This window comes from Mesocricetus auratus, unplaced genomic scaffold (assembly GCF_017639785.1).
Source record: "Mesocricetus auratus isolate SY011 unplaced genomic scaffold, BCM_Maur_2.0 Super-Scaffold_100038, whole genome shotgun sequence".
NCBI lineage: Eukaryota > Metazoa > Chordata > Mammalia > Rodentia > Cricetidae > Mesocricetus > Mesocricetus auratus.
Genome location: NW_024429216.1, coordinates 10,231,188 through 10,239,325, shown reverse-complemented (window position 1 = coordinate 10,239,325; position 8,138 = coordinate 10,231,188). Strand labels below are relative to the sequence as shown.

The following is an 8,138-nucleotide window of genomic DNA, read 5'->3' as shown; positions in this document are numbered from 1 at the left end:
CTCCAGCCCCCCCCCCACTGTTTTGAGACAGGGTCTCACGGAACCCTGAGCCTGTCAGTTTGACTATACTGGCTGCCAGACAGCTCCAGGAAACCTCCTGTCTCACAAGCACTGAAGTTACATTGGGAGTGTGTCTGGGTTTTCCACAGGGGTCCTGGGGAGCTGAACTCAAGCTCTCATATTTCTGGGGCCAGATGCTGTACCAACAGAGCCATATCCAAGCCCCCAGACTATATTATTGCAAATGCCTTTCAAGAAAAAAAATAACAATAATTGAGCCAAGACTGTATTTCCCATGATGCCCTGCAGCAGAGAGGGCCGAAGATGATGTTGCATCAGATGCTTCCTGTTTCAAACGGAAGATAACGTCACCATGATGCCTTGCAAAAGACACTGAGGCGAAGGCTCCCTCTTCCATGATGCCTTGCAAGACACTGAGGCGAAGGCTCCCTCTCCCATGATGCCTTGCAAAAGACACTGAGGCGAAGGCTCCCTCTTCCATGATGCCTTGTGGTGGGGCTCAGAGGATAGAAATGGTCGCCCTCTGGTGTCCTCGGGCACATATTAAAGGCTAAGGTCGCGTTTCTCTATTCCACAGCCTGTTCTAGGCCTCGGTGTCACCGGCTCCCGAGTTGGTCTTCCAGGATCTTTGGCTGCAAGAGTTAAATTCCCTTTGCGCCAACTTAAGCAGCAACTGGTATCCTATAGGGAGGTTACAATCTAAGTAAGTCCTGGGCCTCCTGGGGTTCGCCAGGGACCAGAAGGAACCTGAAAGCCGTGGGAATCAGAGGAAGCGCCTTCCTGCAGACTCCGCCCCCTCCCGCGCTCCTGTGCACATGTGAGTGTGTGTGCACACGCATGCAGACCTGCATGCATGCGTGAGCGGCCTGTTCAACAGGACAGCCTTGGCTGCCATCCCCAGGCCACCTTGGTTTTAAGACAAGTCCCTCTCACTTCTCACTGGCCGGGGGTTGGCTAGGCCCGCTGGTCATCACGCTCCAGGGCCACCCCAGTCACCCCCACGTCCATGATGGACTTACAAGCCAGGGCCACCACACCTCAGCTTTTTTTGTGGGTTCTGGACGTCAAACTCAAGTCCTCAGGCTTGCGGGCCAAACACTGTCTACTGAGTCGTCTCCCAGCCCTCAGAGTCCCTCCCCTCCTCTCTCCCTTTCATCACTCCCTCTCTCCCTCTCTCTCTCTCACCCCCCTCTCTCTCTCTCCCTGTCTTTCTCTCCCTCTCTCTCTCTCGCTCACCCTCCCTCTCTCTGTCTCTCCTTCTCTGTCTCTGTCTCTCTCTGTCTCTCTTCCCCCTCCCTCTCTCTCCCTCTCTCTTTTCCTCCCTCCCCCCTTTCCCTTCTCTCTCCCTCTGTCTCTCTCTCTCTCTCTCCTTACCTCCATCTCTCTCTCTCTTTCCCTCTCTCTCTCTCTCCTTACCTCCATCTCTCTCTCTCTTTCCCTCTCTCTCTCTCTCCTTACCTCCATCTCTCTCTCTCTCTCTCTCTCCTTCTCTCTCCCTCTCTCTCTCTTCTCTCTCTGTCTGTCTGTCTGTCTCTCTCTCTCCCTCCCTCTCTCTCTCTCTCCCTCCCTCTCTCTGTCTTTCTCTGTCTCTCTCTCTCTCCCGCCTCCATCCCACTCACATTTCTCCCAAGCTTTCTTGTTTCTTTCCCTAGACTGCCGACCTGGACTTCCCACATAGCAGACAAGCGCGCCCACTGTGGGGCTGAAGACTAAAAACCCTTGAATCCCTTTCCTCCAGGTCCTCACGCTTTGGCTAAGGATCCACCAAGGCCAGAGCTGCCCACGGCTCCCCTCTCCCCTCTGCGTAGGGCCAGGGAGGTCGGCCCATCCTGAGGTTCTCAGGAAGCACAGCCCACTCTTCCCGGAGCCGGGAAACGGACCCTGTGGGAGGGCTCTTGCCACAAGTAAGAAGAGAGTGAAGAAAAAAGCCGAAGAAGTTCCCACCACTTAGAACGCTCTGGTTGGCAAGCAGGATTGTGTCCACACGCTCTCGGTATGAATCACAGGGCCAAGCTGCACCCAACTCAGAACGGTTGGAAGCAAAAAGGAAATCGATTTTCTCATAGAAGAAGCAGTCGTGACTTAGGGGAACCCCTGGGTTGGTTAACTCAGTGGTTCCACCACGAATTAATTACATGGCCCAGGACTGTCTACCTCATGATCTCAAGATGGCTGCCTCCGTGCCAGGCAGCACACCCTTGTTGGGAGGCATTAGCAAAGGGGTCATTTATTCTGGTGATTTCTCTGGGAAAACGAGGAAAAACCTGCTTTTGAACGCTCAGTGGACAAACCCCGCTGGGTGTTCCATTTCCCTGACTTGTTTAGCCACACCCTAGTGTCACTTGCTTATCAAAAGGCATAGACACCAGAGTAACGAGCAAAGGGGCAGGGTAAGCAGGGGCAGGGTGAGCAGGGGCAGGGTGAGCAGGGGCAGGGTGAGCAGGGGCAGGGTGAGCAGGGGCAGGGTAAGCAGGGGCAGGGTAAGCAGGGGCAGGGTAAACAGGGGCAGGGTAAGCAGGGGCAGGGTAAGCAGGGGCAGGGTAAGCAGGGGCAGGGTAAACAGGGGCAGGGTGAGCAGGGGCAGGGTGAGCAGGGGCAGGGTGAGCAGGGGCAGGGTAAACAGGGGCAGGGTGAGCAGGGGCAGGGTGAGCAGGGGCAGGGTGAGCAGGGGCAGGGTAAGCAGGGGCAGGGTAAGCAGGGGCAGGGTAAACAGGGGCAGGGTAAACAGGGGCAGGGTAAACAGGGGCAGGGTAAGCAGGGGCAGGGTAAACAGGGGCAGGGTAAACAGGGGCAGGGTGAGCAGGGGCAGGGTAAGCAGGGGCAGGGTAAGCAGCTCCCCTTGCCCGGCCAGTGTTTCCTCCCACAGGGGGTGGGCCCAGCAGCTGCCTCCCCGTCATCCACCTGTGCTGATTTCCTCTCTAACCAGAGGTGAACCCTATGGTCCTCTCGGATGCAATTAGCAGAGTCCCGCTCCTTGGCCAGCGGCTTATCTGAGGCTCCAAAGCTGTGCCAAAACACTTTGTCTGGAGCTGGAGAGATGGCTCAGTGGTTAAGAGCACTGACTACTCTTCCAGAGGACCCAGGTTCAGTTCCCAGCACCCGCATGGCAGCTCAGGACTGTCTGTAACTCCAAGATCTGACACCCTCACACAGACACACATGCAGGCAAAACACCAATGCAAACATAATAAAAATTAATATTAAAAAAACCGAACAAAAACCACTTTGACCAAAGCAAGGGATGAAAGAAAGCCTTTATCAATAAAGTGATATCCCTTTATCAATGAAATGATATCCTAACAATACATCAGAGAGGCGTCATCCCGCAGCTGATGGGAGCAGATGCAGAGACCCACAGAGCCAGGGGAACCCCAAAGAAGAGGGGGAGGAAGGGTTGTAGGAGCCAGAGGGCTCGAGGACTCCGGGAGAGCACCACCCACAGGATCAACCTGGCAGGGCTCACAGGGTCTGAGCTGGGTCCTCTGTGTACATGTAAGGTATAACTTGGTGTTCCTGTGGGACTCCTCACAGCGGGAGTGGGGAGTCTCTGACTCCGTTGCCTGTGCTCGGGGCCCTTTTCCTCCTACTGGATTGCCTTACCCAGCCTTGCTCTGAGGGTGTGTGCCTAGCCTTGTTAGGTTGTTATGCTGTGTTTGTTTGATATCCCTGGGAGACCTGCTCTTTTGAGGAGTGGGGGGCGGAGGAGTGGGGGAGGGGCGGAGGGGTGGAGGAGGGGGAGGGGAGGAGAGGGGAGGGGCGGAGGAGGGGGGAGGGGTGGAGGAATGGACCTAGGGAAGAGGGGAGGTGAAGGGGCCTGCGAGGAGTGGAGGCGGGGAAATTGCAGTCAAGATACAATGTATGTAAGGGATTAAAAAAAAATTAAAGCCTTTAATCGGGCTTGTTAGAGTCCTTGATGGAGGGGCCGAGGAATGGTGACAGGGACGCCTGAGAGAGCTCACGTCTTCCCGAGCGCCAGGCAGAGAGAGCCAAGCAGGAACAGTGCCAGTTGTTGGAACCCTCAAAGCTCACCCCAGTGATGCCCCCCTCCAAGGCCACACCCCTCAGCCTTCCCAAGCAGTTCCACCAACTGGAGACCAGATATTCCAATACATGCACCTGCAGGGGCCATTCTCATCCAACCCTCGCCCCCCCCCAGCCGTAGATACTGGCTTAGGGATAGGTGAGTGGCAGCCATCTGGGGGCATGAGACACAAATCCCAGGACCCAAGGGACACGCGGAAGATCCGAGGTCAAACCTGGGCTACCAAGTGAGGCAGGGAGGAGGAGGAGGAAGGGGAGGGGAGGGGGAGGAGGAGGAGGAGGAGGAGAGAGGTGGGGGGAGGGGACTGAGAGATGGCTCAGTGGTTAAGAGCACCCGCTGTCAATCCTGAGCACCGGAGTTGGGGTCCTACCGCACATGTAACAAACACCTATAATTCCAGCTCCAAGGGAGCTGACAGTCCCCTGTGGCTTCCCTGTATGAGAACACACACACACGCACGCACGCACGCACGCACGCACACACACACACACACACACACACAGCCATCGCCCTGTAGCTTTGGCTTGACCTGGCCATCCATCCATCCGTCTATCCTGAGAACCTCATCTTAAAAGATGGCTGGCAGATAGGATAGTCCTGGGGCTAGAATTACTAGTGGGGCTGGGCAGGGGGAGGAACCTCAGAAGAGATCACCTCCCTCACTGAAACGGGGTCTCGGGGAGGCCCTACGGGCCCCAGCTACGTAGTGGAAGCTGGCTTTAAACTCCTGCCTCCTCCTGGGCACTGAGAACGCAGGCGCAGGCGTGAGCCACCATGCCCAGCTTCTGGGGTGCTAAGGATAGCATGGGGTTCTGTGCCCACTGGGTAAGGGATCCCCTCTCCCCTCCCCCCGAGCCTTGTCTCCAGCCCACTGGAATCATTTCTCCTTCACCAGTTGGGTTGTTTTTTTGTTGGTGTGTGTGTGTGTGTGTGTGCGTGCGTGTGTGTGTGTGTCTGTGTATCACGCACACCAAAACCCTATGAACAGAGTGCCTTGAAGGGCCAGGACCTCTCCTCTCCCAGGGACCTGCCCTCCCACAGAGGATGCGAAGCTGACAGATGAGCCAGTCTCTCCCAGAGGGACACGAGTTGGGGAGGAAGACATCCATTAGTGCTTGACTGACTGAGGGGACGCTCACCCCCTTGTGTCGGTGTCGGGAAAAGGTCTGTGAGTTGCTCCCTTGTGGGTCTTGAACACACGGCAACAGTTTCTGTGTTGAAAGTCCATCCTGGGCTGGGGAGCTGGATGACTCAGTGAAATGCTCAGTGTGCAAGCACAGGACCCGTGTTCGAGTCCCAGAACCCATGTGAAACGTAGCCAGGCATGGTGGTGTGTGCTTTTAGTCCCAGGAGCCAAGAGACTGAGACGGGGGCTTTGTCCACTCGGCAGTCTAGTATATTTGATTATCTCAAAGGGAAGAAAAGACACACCCCAGCAGAACGGACACCTAAGGTTCTGTGCCTGCTGCCACACACAGGAACACACACAGACCCATACCAACACACGCAGAGCCAGGCACCTTTAATCCCAGCACTCGGGAGGCAGAGGCAGGCGGATCTCTGTGAGTTCAAGAGCAGCCTGGTCTATAAGAGCTAGTTCCAGGACACAGAGAAACCCTGTCTCAAACAAACAAACAAAAAATGAAAACAAACAAACAAAAAACAAACACAGAGACACACGCACAAATACATAGACATTCACACAGAAACACAAATATACACATAAACACAGATATACACACACCTAAACACAGATACCCAAACATAAGCCGGGTGTTGGTGGCACACGCCTTTAATCCCAGCACTCAGGAGGCAGAGGCAGGCGGATCTCTGTGAGTTAGAGGCCAGCCTGGTCTACACAGCGAGTTCCAGGACAGCCTCAAAACAATACAGAGAAACCCTGTCTCAGAAAAAAAAAAACCCATACACATACACATACACACAGAAACACACACATTTCATACAGAAACATATGCATTCACACAAACACACACACACATATACACATAGAAACACATACACAGAAACACAAACACACACATTCACACAGAAACACATACATACACACAAATACACAGAAACACACATTATACACACAAATTCACACAGAAACACATATGTGTACACACACATAGAAACACACATACACATTCATGCGGAAACACACATATATACACACAAAGACAGAAACACATACATATACAAATACACATTCACACAGAAACACATTCACACACACACACACACTCACACACACACACACACACACACACACACACACACACGAGACATTTAATCCCCTGTGAGCCATTAAGAGGATGGGAACTTAGCCTAACTATGGGTGCTCAGAGGTGGGGCCCGCTGAGCCGCTTAGGATCAATGAAGTCACCAGGGCGGAGCCCTCATGATTGAACACTGACAGCTGGCTAAGAAGGAGACCTCGAGAGCCACGTGTGCTCCCAGTCTCCCGTCATGTGACACCCTGAGGACTCTCAGCCCCAAGGCCAACAGCAGGTGCAGCTCACAGTTTGCCGAAAGAAACCTCCTTCCTTCCTAACTCATCCAGTCTCTGTCACGTCCCGACAACAGAAAACAGGCCAATACACCCTGAGCAAGTGTCCCTGAACAGTGTCACCTTACCCGAGTCACAGAGGTGACTGGCTTGATCACCCTTTCCCCAGTGGGCGTGGTAAACCGATTGGGAATGGAACGAGGCTGCTCACTGCCGTGGTCCGAAGTCAGAGTGGAAAGGACGGAGAGGATGCTGGGAGCCATGGTCCCCCGGGATACGATGCTGGGAGTTTTGGTCCTGAGCTCAGAAGGGATGATGCTGGGAGGCATGGCCCCTGAGACATGGTGGGAGTTTTAGGCCCCGAGGACAGGGCCCTGTTCTGTGTGACGACAACCCTTGGTTGATCTGGATGTACAACCCCTTAGAAGGGATGGAGACAAAAGGGAAGGGCTTTCCAGAAGTGGCCTATGTGGATCCAGGTTACCTGTGGTCCTTGAGTCCTGTGAAAGCAGAGGCCTCTCACATAGCAGTTTCCCACTCTTCTGGGTCATTTAAGCCTGCTTCGGGCCTTCTGGTGTCCACAGAGCGGGCTCAGCGGAACCCACGCCCAAGTGAGAGCATGGACCGAAGTCTGGAGGGGTGAGAAAGCCTCCAGGTTGGGCAGAGGGCCACAGACAGTCAGGGCAGGCAGTGGGGAAAAGCCTGTTGCCAACCTGGAAGGTTGGCCCGGGAGCCTCTCCCTCCCCAGGGTCCAGGATTAAGACTTCCTTCCAGTCTGGCTAGCCTTCTGGGGGCCCCTCCCAGGGAACCAAGACTGAAACTTGAGGCTTCATGATGAGGACCAGACAGCGGGAGCTGCTCCCATTCTAGGCCCTGCCAGAGAAGTCTGTACCTGCCCAGCCACCCCTTGCCAAGCCTCTCTCTCTTTTCTGCTCGGCTGCCACATCACACTCCTCTCCCCCAAAGCTCACACTCACAGAGCATGCCAGCACCCCGCATCTCCGCGCGCTTCGGAGCATCGCCCTCCGAGCGCATCTCCAGAGCATCTCCCACGCACCCCCTGTGGGTCGCCTGAGCATCTTCTGCACAAACGCAGAGCATCTCCCGTGCGGCTTCCAAGCATTCCCCCGTGCATCTCCGCGCCTCTCCCACGCATCTCTCGTGCATCTCTCGCGCACGCTCCGAGCCATCTCCTGCGCATCTTCCGCGTGTCTCCCGTGCAGCATCCTCTGGGGAGCCCCACTCGCCCTGGCTACGCCTGCGCGGACACGCACGCACACCTTTGCACCTTCACGCGACCCTCCCGACCTTCCGCTCTCCCGAGTGCTCCCCCACTGGCTCCCGCCAAGTCATCACGCTCACGCCCAGCCCGCGCGCCCGGGTCAGAGCTCTGTGCTGCGCTTTCCCCCCGGTGCGCGCCCCGTCCGTCCGCGCTCCCGTCCTCCCTCTCCCCGCATTGTCTGGGCCTCTCTCGCCCGGGTCCCGGCCCCGCCCCTAAGCCCACGCCACGCCCACCCAGGCGCGCAGTGGGCGGGGCAGAGGGCGGGCCCGAACTTGGGGGCG

General features: G+C 55.9%; 1 long non-coding RNA gene across 1 annotated transcript; it reads right to left on the bottom strand.

The window, feature by feature from the left end:
- Positions 1 to 273: 273 nt before the first annotated feature.
- LOC121135482 lies at positions 274 to 8,005 on the bottom strand. The gene is made up of 2 exons (XR_005872586.1): positions 7,060 to 8,005; positions 274 to 702 (listed from the first exon to the last, which is right to left on the bottom strand). It is a non-coding gene; the product is annotated as an uncharacterized LOC121135482 (long non-coding RNA).
- Positions 8,006 to 8,138: the final 133 nt, after the last annotated feature.